At 36.0% G+C, this 12,416-nt stretch overlaps 1 protein-coding gene and 1 non-coding gene across 5 annotated transcripts in view; one reads left to right on the top strand and one right to left on the bottom strand.

Annotated features, from left to right (window-relative positions):
• LOC149080327 (bridging integrator 2-like) overlaps positions 1 to 12,416 on the top strand; it is a 428,403-nt gene that overhangs the window by 269,253 nt on the left and 146,734 nt on the right. The gene's annotated exons all lie outside the window — the stretch shown is intronic.
• On the bottom strand, positions 12,013 to 12,084 carry TRNAA-AGC (transfer RNA alanine (anticodon AGC)). Its single transcript has one exon. It is a non-coding gene; the product is annotated as a tRNA-Ala (tRNA).

The raw sequence follows: 12,416 nt of genomic DNA, 5'->3' as shown, positions 1-12,416 counted from the left end.
CAATAAAAAATTAAGTTCAGATTAGACTCATCTGAACATTCGCCTTGACCAACAACACATTTTTCAAAAGGGAATACCTGTGATCATTTTCGTTAAAAAGAGATTCAATTCTTAAATTTGCAATGCGATCAGAAATTCAAATTTAAGTTAACAAGTGGAATTTCACAATTGTCATCCACAAAAATGAGTTGGGATCGGTTGAGCCCCCAAATTTATGCAACAACCCATTTGCATACCCAGTTTATTTTTCTATTTCATAACATATATTCCATCAAAGGAATGACAAAAATGAAATAGACTGTTTTCCCACCTATAAACATTTATTCAGTTATCTTAAGTTAAGCTTTTTCTTCACACAAAAGCATTTCATTAATTCGGTTATCACAGTATTATGTTAAATTTTTTTTAACAACAAAAGATTCAACAAAATGGTTGGTTCTCCAGAGATGCCACTGTACTCTAATTTACGATGCTGGGTCCTGGGATACCTGGGTCCCTTTGAAAAATCTGGGTCCTAAGTGAAAGTGGGTCTCTCTTGAAAAAAATTATCTGAGGAAAAAAGTATGGTTCATCCCTCATAATTCACTTGTATATCTATGATTTTTTTCCAACATGAACCAGATATTTGATCACTTACTTATATCTCTTCATTGAGACAGAGCAGTGAGCCATGTTTTGGGTGGGAGCAGGAGGTATCTTTGTGATTCAAATAAATAATTAATTTCTAAAAACATGTTCTATCCAAAGGTTCATTTACTTTGATTGTCTGCTTGTAGGAAAAGCTTGCAAGGAAGCCATTCAAGGCGAACATTGAGAATTTAACATATGGAATTTAACAAATGTAATAAATCTAAAACAGATATACAGTCGATCCCACTTATAACATTCCCATTTAGAATGTTTTAGTACAACTTATTTTCAGTCCCAACTTCAAGTAATTCTCATTAAGATTTCGCGTTTAAGGTGTTTTCATGCTTACAATGTTTTTGAAGAACATTATAAGTAGGATAAGGATTATAGGTTAAAAATATTTTTGTTAATTGCATTTTTAATTGGGTTGCTGTATTTTTGAAATATATGACATTCATATTTTTATGGGCATCTTTTTATCAGCCACCTCGTTGGGCATTTTGTCTGTTGTGGCGTTGTATTTGTATAATTATAAGTTAGAGGCACACATTTATGCATTTACTAATAAATCAATTTATAAATTCCTTCTGATTGATTTTCCATTTCGTTAAAAAAATCTTAGCTCTTTCAATATTTTTGGATTTCGTAGTCATATAAATCCTTGCTAACCAAGAATCTATGCTCCCCAAGAAATGGATTCTTGGTTTGCAAGGATTTATATGAATAGGGAATCAAAAGATATTGAAAGAGCTAAGATTTTTTAATGAAATGGAAAAATCAATCAGAAGGAATTTATAGATTGATCAGAAAATCAAAAGTTAAAAATATTTTTGTAGAAAATTAAAATATTGGAAAAAATATATGTTCTTATACTATATTTTAATAAAAATTGTTTCTGAGTGTAAGTGACCCGAACTTTCTGTGAAGAATTAGATCCTTGTGCCCCTCAAAAAGCGGATTCTGAGTGCACGCCTGTGAATTTTGCGATGCGAAATGGTGACTACCACATAGCAGCTAGATGACAAAACTGTGGATATTCAAGGGAGAGTTTTGCAGATTCAGTTTTTTTTTCTGAACGATCTCTCGGAAAATGTTTTAAAGGATTTGGAATGCCTGTTTAAATTTTGTTTTTTCAAAAAATGTGCGTTCGCAATCTTGTAAGAACAAGGCGAATTTACGCCGTATAGACGCCGTCTTTGAATGCCGGCAGATATCCGCGAAAGTACTGTAATTTCCGGTATGTAACCAGGGGGGAGAAAATCTGCAGGGGAATAAGAACTCTGAAATTTTAAACTTCTGTACACAGCCCCTCATTCAGGGAAGCAACTAGGTATTCATCTTATTCTTTAACAACCCACGTGTATATCAATACAGTACATTATACAAAGTAGTCAAACCATTTTTTTAAGGTTGTGCAATCACGATAGACGGTAAAAAGAAGGGCAAAAAAAGTTGGGGAGGTTTTTTCTCTGCATTTTTCTTCTTGGAACTAGGAAAGAAGGCATCCTGGAGGAAGCATGAACCAAATTTTTATCTGTCCTTTTTCGGAAATTCCGGATATTTGACGCACTATAACACATCTCTGGCTCTCACCGGTGCAGTCCGTCTAGACACCTTTTACTGTTCCTACATCACAGGAACCACAACTTCCAGTCACAAATGTCCAGGTTGAGCATCTCCTGGCGATGCTTCTTTGGCGTCTATTCAATATGAACGATCCCAGGAACAACATCGGTAGGACCTGGTTGTCAGCGGCAAGTTCTCACCATACACAGGAGGACGCATGATCCTGTTCCAGTCAGGCAATGATGCAACAGCCAGATGTACAAGTCAAACGACCCAAGCGGTGCTGATACATTTTTACCGAAATCAACAATACATGGTGAGGGAAGAGGTGCTACCTAGCGTACACCTTACTGGGCAAAGCACCTTAGTAAATTGAAATAGTTGTTTGAACCGATTCGTGTGACTGTTTCCAGTGTTCCGCTGGTATTTGAAGGAAATTTTTCCCAGCATCCTTTGTCAGAACAACCAATCAGAAAGTGGGATTGGCTGCCCTGTAAAAACTAAAATATTCATACAGAAAAATAATTTTTTGCATAATCATACAGCGTCAAATAATATTGTACAATAATGCCATATGGAATCTGGCAATAACTCAAAATAAAAACTTTCTTTTTCTTTCTTTCAAACTGAGCACAACTCAGGTCTATCACCATCTATGGGCGATTTACTACCTAGTGAATTGTGTGTGTACCTAACAGTCTGAATGCCATAGCTGCCAAGTCTCCCGAATTTTTCGGGAATCTCCCGAATTTTAGCTTCATCGCTCGACCTCCCGAAAAGTTCTTAAATCTCCCGAATTTTTACGAAAATCACAAAAATCCCTAATTGTCCCTTAAAATTCCCTACTTCATTAAAAAAAATCCCCGCTTATAAAAAAAATCCCTAAGGAATTTCTTGTGGGGCATGAAGCATCTTTTTTTTTCCCCTTTCGAAATGACGTCACACGTCGTAAATGGGGAAATTCCCTTTTTAAGGAAGTTTTACAAACCCTCTGATGGTAACAAGAAAGTTGTTTGTCTTATCGTGCAGGGAAATGGCTTAGCAGCCAATAGTCCTGGATAATAATTGAAGATTCTAGTGACGCGCATATGGTCAAAATTTCTTTTGTTGAAGTACGTACGTGCGATATAACAAAGCATGCATAATGATAAGCAAAAACATATTTAATCAATTTTAAAGATAATTATTCCGATAAATTTCCTTTCATCAAACGTTCCAGAAGAGGGCCGACTTTTCCTTTTCGTACAAGTTGTGTTACGGACATAAACATCGGTCATGGAAAGACTGCCATCATCACTCGTGAAATGAAAAAAGCAAGTGTCACAAAAAGTCAGTGTTCTTCAAAAATTGACGGTGTTTTCCTTCATCTTCCGATGATTTTGGGGCCATTCGCGCAGAATGTTCGTTCACGGCGTTTCTGATTGAACACAATATTTATTTTTACATCATTGAAGTTTTGGCCTCCAATTTCACTTGTTTTTTTGCTTAGGAATTTTATTCCCAAGGGTTTAACTTCCATGTGTGTAAAAAAATCCCTATTTCAATTTGACTTCAGTAGGGATTTTATTCCCTACGCTTTAACTTTTATGTTTGGAAAATCCCTATTTTATTTGGAAAAATCCCTATTGTATTTATTAGGGAGTGGTTTTAGCATAAAATACGGGTTTGCGCGAAAATCTCCCGAATTTTCATTTTCAAAAGTTGGCAGCTATGGAATGCGTATGTAGTGTTGTTTGATTTTTCAGTGCCGCCATCTATATTTCAGAAGTGAAGTGAGTGATGTGTTATGATTGAATTTGTGCTGTTTGTAGGTCTGTTGCACTCTGTGGCAAGACTTTTTAAAGGGGAGATCGGCTCACATTCGCGCCTTGAAGTTGGGAACCACAGAAAACCAACTTCACCGACCACCACTGTGGTGACGGTGGGGTTCAAACCCAGGACCTCGCAATGAGAGTCCATCATTAGACCACTCGACCACCACAGCGGCTCAAAATGAAAACATTGGAGACCTGGCCAGAGTCTATAATACTGAGCGTATTGCTCATTGAAGAATTCATGATGTTATTGAACGCAAGGTGGTTCATAGCCCACTAACAGCGTGAAGGTAGAATTATTGCACGTATAAAATATTTGCAAAAAACATAATTTAAATTTACATTGCACATTTTCCTTGAGTTAGACGATGACTCTGTGGGGTCTCCAACAGTAAATCCATGGGACCCTACAATCGGGAGAAGAAAGTAACAAGACAAGCCTCCAGGATCCCCACACAGGTGTTAACGGAATTTAGATGTGACATCGGCAGCCCAACCTCTGGTCTCATTCTTACCCCACAGCCGGGAGACTCCACCCCGACTGCCAGACTTAGCAAACTTAGTTGTCCCGAGTTGGAATGCCAATGATTAACTCGGGTGGTTTCCAGTTGCTGAGCAGTCCCTGGGATTTAAACTGGAAATTTAATGAGAATCTGGAATTTGTGAAGCATCCTAGGTCGTCATATTACACCTTGGGTCTGAACATTCGATTGTCTTCCATATAACAAAACTAAGTAATGGAGAAGGATGCATCCTGATCCGTTACAACTAGCTTTTCATGATCAGATCAAGGGAGTTTAGTCCAGCACATATGGCGCCCTGGCGAGTCCAGGAGCGATGCTGTAGAATCTGATGCTACCAGCGAGCACGCTTCGACGAGGAGAATGTATCGCTTCTTACTTTCACATGAAGAAAAATCCAGACCAGCAGTGAGGGGGTGAACAGGAAGAAAGGCCAGACAACTGGAATGGTGCTGAAGTATGTCACTAGATCAGCAGTACATGGTGACAGAAGAAGTGTGACTCAGAGCACAGCTCTCGCAGAACGAAGTGCCTTAGGAAAGAACTAGGTTAGAAAGACTACGTTATACTGAGATGAATTGAATGCGATTGTTCCCAGCACTGCTGGTATTTGAGGGAGCTCTTTCCCATCATCCATCATCGTGAATCAGGATGTAGGATCAGCAGCACTGTGAAATTAACAATCTTTTGACAGACAACTTCTCATTTGCATATTTAGACGGAATAAAATATTATGGCACAACTATTACATATGGAATCTGGAAACACTAAAAACGGGAACATTGAAGACCTGGCTGGAGTCTACAACATATGGCCTATTGTAATATGAAGAATCTCATGATATTAGGCTATTGACCGTAAAAGTGAGCCATGGCTCACCAACGGCATGGAAGTAAATATTGCTCTTTTCAGGTATAATTATATTTACAAACATTTCTAAATGAAAATTATATTGCACAATTGTCACAATATCTGAGGTAGATGGCGACTCTCTGCGTTGTTCCTACCAGCAATCTGTAGACCCCCATTATACTGCCTCCAATTTGCAGGTCCCTCATGTTACATTTGTTTGACCATAGGACCTTTGGGTAAGCGCTGGCACACTGCACGGCAGTAAAGTCCATATTAGTGAGTATCATAAGACCTTATATAAGAGCTAATTGAAAAACGCTGATCTAGGTAATTTTTTAAGAGTAGACTCAACATTTCAGTGACACTTTTTGTTTTTCTGAAACAGTATACATATGCATCTTCAGCTACTTATAAATTTCACACATAATTCATTTGCACACCCGGGCCTGGTCCATGTGCCTCAAGTGCAAAAAAGGCTTCATTAAGATTCCAAATGCCGTGGAAAGAACCTATTAAAATTTTTGAGTGTATTTTTAAGCAGGTATTTCTAAACAGATAGGGGACGACTCAGAAAAATCACTTGGATGCTTGTAAGATGGCCCTGTGTAGGCCACTGATGTGTTTTTGTGGCAAATAAAAAAACAAATAACGACCACAATTCTGTTTTAAAAAGTGATGAGTATATATAGTGCATTTATATTTTATTTTGGAAATATTCAATGGATCCTCAAAGTTTGCATCATGCTGATAGCACCTGGGTTGATCACCAACCTATTTTGAGGGGCGTCACCATGCATTAGTATATTGAGATGTGTGCTTATTTAGTCCTTTGAAGCGGTTCTTTTTTACATTAGGCTATTCCAGGGAGCCAGTGATAAATGATGACAAAGTTGGGGGCATGGGTGCCAAAAGTTCAATAAATACTGGATTAATTGGAAGGGGGATATAATATATGTGTCATGAGTTGTGACAAACTTACAGGTCATAACTTTTTCCACGGAATAATTTTTCAGACTTAGCATACTACTATATATGCATAATGATGAGACAAACACACAGTGATTCAAAGAAAAGAGTAACAACAAAAAAAAGGTGATGATTCTGGGAAAGTTACATTTTCAAACCAAAATTATGCATTATCAACTTATAATATATTACAATATATTATCATACAATAAAGATGACTGTAATTTCCTCCCTCATTCTCTGCATTTCAGAGTGCTATTTATCCTAAATTAGAGGTTTTATTATTTCCCCCACCTTTAAGAAAAATTCTTCCATAACCTCTTTTGTGTTTTATGTTGGGTTTTTTTGGGCTCTTGAGTTGCCAACTGCTATGGTTTGTCCACAGTTTCTACGGTTGAACTTACTAAACTATGGAGTGAAGGAAAGAACCCCCAATATTATGGAAGCCGTTTTTATACATCAGATATATGTAAATAAATCCAGGAGGATCTTAAATCTCTGTTAGAAAAACTTTTCTAAGTTTCTATTTTTTTCTTGTCACTGAAAAATCCGCTGAAAGGTTTGGGCACACAATAAAAGATAAAAATCCTGCTGCTTTTTTCCCTAAGAATTAAAAAAAAAAAAAAGAATGGTGTCAGGTGATAGCTGTTTTGGGTTGATAGTGGAGAGGGAAAAAAATTCCAGTTGATCTTGATTCATGCATACTTGTTATACAGCTGTTTTTCCTTCCTTGTAGGATGGGTTTGGGGGGTAGCATTGCATAGTACAAAGCCCCTGGTTGCCCCACAAGTTTTCTAGTGGGATGGGTGCAAGCGTCTACTTGAAACATTCAACTCTTGTATGGGAAGGGTGTTTTCCTGGAACAATTTGCCCCCATAATGGCCTACATGAAAGTACTCTGATGGTTCTTCTTGGGTGGGGCTAATAAATACATGTATTGGCTTTTGCTTTTTTTCCCCTACCCATGCACTAAGATGCAACTTCAGTCACTGTTAAAGGTCCCAGAGATCTTGACAAGATACAGAGTCTCTCTAATGTGCTGAGGGAATGGGTTGGGGATGGGAGATAATAAATATGTTGGTCTGACTATTGCTCTTTTTACCCTCCACCACTGTTGCTGTGTGGGTGGAGGGTAAAAAGAGCAATAGTCAGATCAACATATTTATTATCTCCCAGTCCCTCTGATTTACCTGTGGATGCTCTGTAGGTCATTTCCTACCTTCTTTCCAAATCATCATAACTTACCTTTCCCTTCACATTGAAAGGAAGTTCAGCAAATCCCTCAAGAGTAACCAGTAGGGCACAAAGTGGGGAATGATGTTCAGGGACACCATGTTATGGGGCATCAGTAGTCTTGGGGAGGCAAAGGCAGTAAAGGTACTTCTAGAACCTCTCCTGACAACAAAAATGGTTTGACCCTGAACATGGGAACATGTTATCAGCTAATTCAAATTAACGACTTATAAAGAGCTTCATCACAGTGCTAATAAACTTTGATTTTTCCATTCAACATAAAATTTGTACATATCTCTTGCTTATTTTATTTATTTCATATGGACTCAATAACAAAACTGCAAATCAACTGGATCTTGATCACTAATTTCTTTTAGGTAAGTTGCAAAAGTGAATCTCTAAGTTCTACATATCTTATTTAGTTTTGGATATACTACTTCACCAAGCACCAACTCTGGCCATATCCCTATATTGCAATTTACTGCCATTAATGAGATGGGCTGGAAATGAAGGCACTGTCTATTGGTGGTCCCCAGTAGCATATCAATATAGAACCACGTAGAGATTTTGATACCGTTTCGACGTAGCGAATCCAACGTCGAACTATATCTGTCCCAACATTGTTCAACGTAAAAATGGCATACATTTATCGACGCAGTTTGACGTAGCGAATCCAACGTTGAACTATATCTGACCCTACACTGTTCGATGTAAACATTTGTCGATGTAGTTTGATGTTTATGATTACATTATCTATGATTTATGTTATTACAATGTAAAACATGTCGACACATTCCTATTTCGAGAAGTCTACCCTTTCTTCATCCTGCGGCACACTTGAATTCAAATAGAATAGAAAAATGATTTTTTGTTATGATTGTCACAAAATTTGTTTTAAATAACTATTTACTATAATCGGTCACAAAAAAATTAATTAAAATTCAAAAACTCAGCCATTATGCTGTTAATTTAATTTAATGTTGAATCCGAGTAAGTTAATACAGTTTACAATATCTGCTTTTGCTAGGTTGAATTTCGGGCAGGGATAGGTTTAAATATCTTCTTGTAAGATTTATTATTTGTAATAGATTTCTGTATTCCATAGTATCAAATGAAATGCAGAAAAGATTGTTTTCCACAAATATAATAAGGTATGATAACGAGAACAGAGGTATTTCTTTTTTTGTGCAATTCTTGAAAATTCTTCCATTAAATGATAATAGAAATGAACCATGGCCAATATTTTAACTATTGTTTTCTCTCAATTGCTCAGTTTCACCTCTTACAGATGCATCTAATTTGAAAAAAAAATTAAATTCCTCGCACTTAAGTACTCAGATACTGTATAATCAATATCTGCGGCTTCAGACTTCTTTTAAAAATTAATCTGATAATTTCCTTAAAAAATTTTTATGGCACAACTACAATTCTCATGTAGCACACTAGTTGAAAAACTCTGATGCATAAGTTCTAGTTGAGTTGAGAATTCAGTTTATTAATGCTACTATACAAAACACTTATGTGTTCTGAACGTAAAAATAGAACTTTACTGTTACAAAGGCAAATGTAACAATAGTGAGCCAGTTCAAAGTATTTAATCAGTTATTTTTAATATTTAAAGTAATTATTTGTATAATAATTTTTTTTATTATAATTCAAACTCATCTGTTATTGTTACTAGATCAAATTTTGACTGCTAAGCTATAAATAAAATAATATTACAGTCCATATACCTGTGAGGGGCCACCCAGATATTAAATAAAAACAATGAAATATATGTAATAGGCTTGACAAAACTGTAAAAAAGAAACATCAATGCAAAATATTACAATAAGTGGTATGCTATAATTTAAAATGAAAATTTGACTTTCTTGCGTTCTGTCACAGGTGATTTTTTTTTTTATCCAAGGAATAAATAAGGTTCCCCTCTTCCAATTTGAAATGTGGAAATAATGCAATAATATCTGGACATATTATGCAGAACACATAATTTTATACATGAACAAAACACCTATTATTTCTTGTCAGTCTCAAACCTTGAGCAATTATTTTTCTTTTATTTCTTGAAACATGCATATAGTGATATGTATTTTTGAGAGTGCTTTTTTTTACATTTAAAAGTGACACAAACACATGAAACTACTTTAATTTTTATTTTGAGTTATATTTTTTTTATTTTTTTATTTTTTTCCAATTCTTGCTTGTTCTGTTTTCTAAGCTTCATTGTCTCTTTATTTTATATCTAAGCATTTGAGAATTTGCTTCTGCAGAAATTTAGTCTCATTCTTTTTTTGTCTTAATATCTTCATATGTGGATAGAAAAGAATTCTCTTAAAAGATGTAGTATATATGATTAAAGGCAAAAATGTATTTAAGATTGTTCACAGAGGCAAATACCACTCTAACAAGATTGCTAGGCTTGATTGCAACAATGGCACGTCATACAATTTGAATAACGTGAAAATGATTGAGTTTAGAATAGGCCACCCTTTCAACTTCATGTGCGATGTCTTTGAAGCACAATCAATTTTGTATTTAGAATATCATCCTATGAAATTATTACTCTTTAGTGCAAAATGAAATGTGTTGCTTTGACTGATAATTGGCATCCTTTTCCAACTGTTTTTTTTTTTTTTTGTGTGTTTTTTTTTTCCAAAACCAGCTGGACACCAAAGGGCAACTGAAAGAATATGGCTTAGTATATGGTACAAAAAGTCTACAGAGTTTTCTCATAACTTTTGAAATATATTTTTTAAAACTTGAAAAAGGAAGCCTATTACTGGTGTACTTACCTCACACTATATAGTACGTACAGGATCCTGGAAATTCAGGCCATTTGAACACACCACCAATAATTTTAAATGTATTTTATATGACCTGTTCAAATAAAACTGGTTCCAGTTTTCTGGGGATTAAATTAAGAGAGCAAAGATAAAGCAAGCACAAATATAATTATTAGACATGATTTAATATTGCTCCATATACAAGTTCTTAAAGAGATATTTTCACATATTGATAATTTTTTTTAATATAGCTGCAGGTAAGATGACAAGACTTTTTATTGCAGATGGAATTGCGTGCGTCATGCCAGCAAAAAATTTCAGCCATCTTTTATGTTTCAGACAAAACCTACAAAACATTGAAAATACATTTCTTTTAATTTATTGAATATTGAGAATATTTTGATATAAAATATATTTCTCTAATATAGGTTACTGAGTATGAATCACAGGTGCAACTTTTCACTAACTCAAGCCTCCCTCCCAACAATATTTCATGAAATCTTGATAATTTTAAATAGGTGTATACTGAAATGTTGAGCTGGCGTCCCACCAATATTTTTGATAACTTTATGCCTATGGTGTGAAAAATGTACATTCTCTAACATCAAAATAATCTAACCAATCACATGAATACCGCAAAAGATAATAGCTACTGATACAATTGCACTGGAATAGGGATGTGGAAATATTTTGCATCAGTGGGTGTTCATCTTGAGCTTCATGTTAAAAAATATTTGATTTTTGGATTGATTTGGACTTTCTAAACAGTGACCGAAATTCACAGGATTCTTCTTAGCCGAACAAATTCAGTTTTATAGAATGAAAATGTGCCGGACATCTTTTTCACCAATGCCGGTGTTGGTTCATTTAAATAAAAAATCCGATGTAGTTTAATAATGTCTAATATTTAATCAGTATCCTTTCATCACATCTTACATAACTGTACTTTCTCTCCTTGAGAGCTCATCTTTTGTATCCTTCTCTGACCACTGCAATCAAGCATCTTCTCTCTCTTCTTTTCCTTTCTCTTTCATTTCTCTTCCACCCCCGCTCTCCGGTCCCCCGTCTTGACCTTGGCCCCTTAGCCATCTGTGAGGTTTCTTTCTCGTGGGAAAGACAATGTCATGAAATGGGGAGGGGTGCATCCCAGTACGTGACACCCCCATCCCAAATTTTGTCGGCTCGGTTAAACACCCACCAACAAATCAACTTTGATGACATGTAGCAGTGATCAGTGTCCCTTTGACAGAACCTCCAAGATAGTTCCTTTCAAGTTCTAGTGGAACAAATCCCTTATCTGTGTCCAAATTATTTAACACTGAGGGTTCATGCCAACCACTATTGGCCCTACAAACCATCGACAGGAGTCGAGCCATCACATGAAAGATTTACACAATGTAATGCTCATCACTCATTCCAATATGAACATACTATGTGCAAGTACAACATAATGCAATTATTTTCCTTCAAAAAAAATATATATAGGATACATAATACAAATAATAATAATATATGCTAATACCATTCCACATTTCATAACCATCATGGTTATGCATATAGAAATTTCCTCTCCACTTGTCAATACAAGATTCATTGAGAGACTGGTTATTTGTGGAGATGAAGATTACAAGGAAGAAAATTCATCACTGCCCCCACAGGGACTCGAACCCCGGTCTCTCGCTTGCTGGACAAGTGCTCTACCATCTAAGCTATGGAAGCAGATATATATGCTCCCAGGTTGAAACATTCTATGCTAATAACCACCTTTGCAATTTGGCATTGTGTGGAGCACACTCTGTTATATATCTTAACAGGTTATGATCACTGTAGACTTGGATGGTGGAACCAAATATGCATGTCTGAAATTTCTTTAATGCCCAAATAACTGCATATGCCTCTCATTCAATTGCTGCCCTGCGACTTTGAGTAGGGGTCAATTTCTGGCTTGCAAAAGTGATAGGCATAATACTCCCTTCAGTGTTTCTTTGCCCCAGGGAAGCCCAGATTCCCATTTCTGATGCGTCACATGCAATAACGAACCAATGAATAAG

This window comes from Pholcus phalangioides, unplaced genomic scaffold, assembly GCF_987345545.1.
Source record: "Pholcus phalangioides strain wild (caught in Gottingen) unplaced genomic scaffold, Ppha-v1.0 ptg000011l_1, whole genome shotgun sequence".
Lineage (NCBI taxonomy): Eukaryota > Metazoa > Arthropoda > Arachnida > Araneae > Pholcidae > Pholcus > Pholcus phalangioides.
The sequence above is the reverse complement of the archived record's forward strand: the minus strand, read 5'-3'. Positions and strand labels throughout refer to the sequence as shown.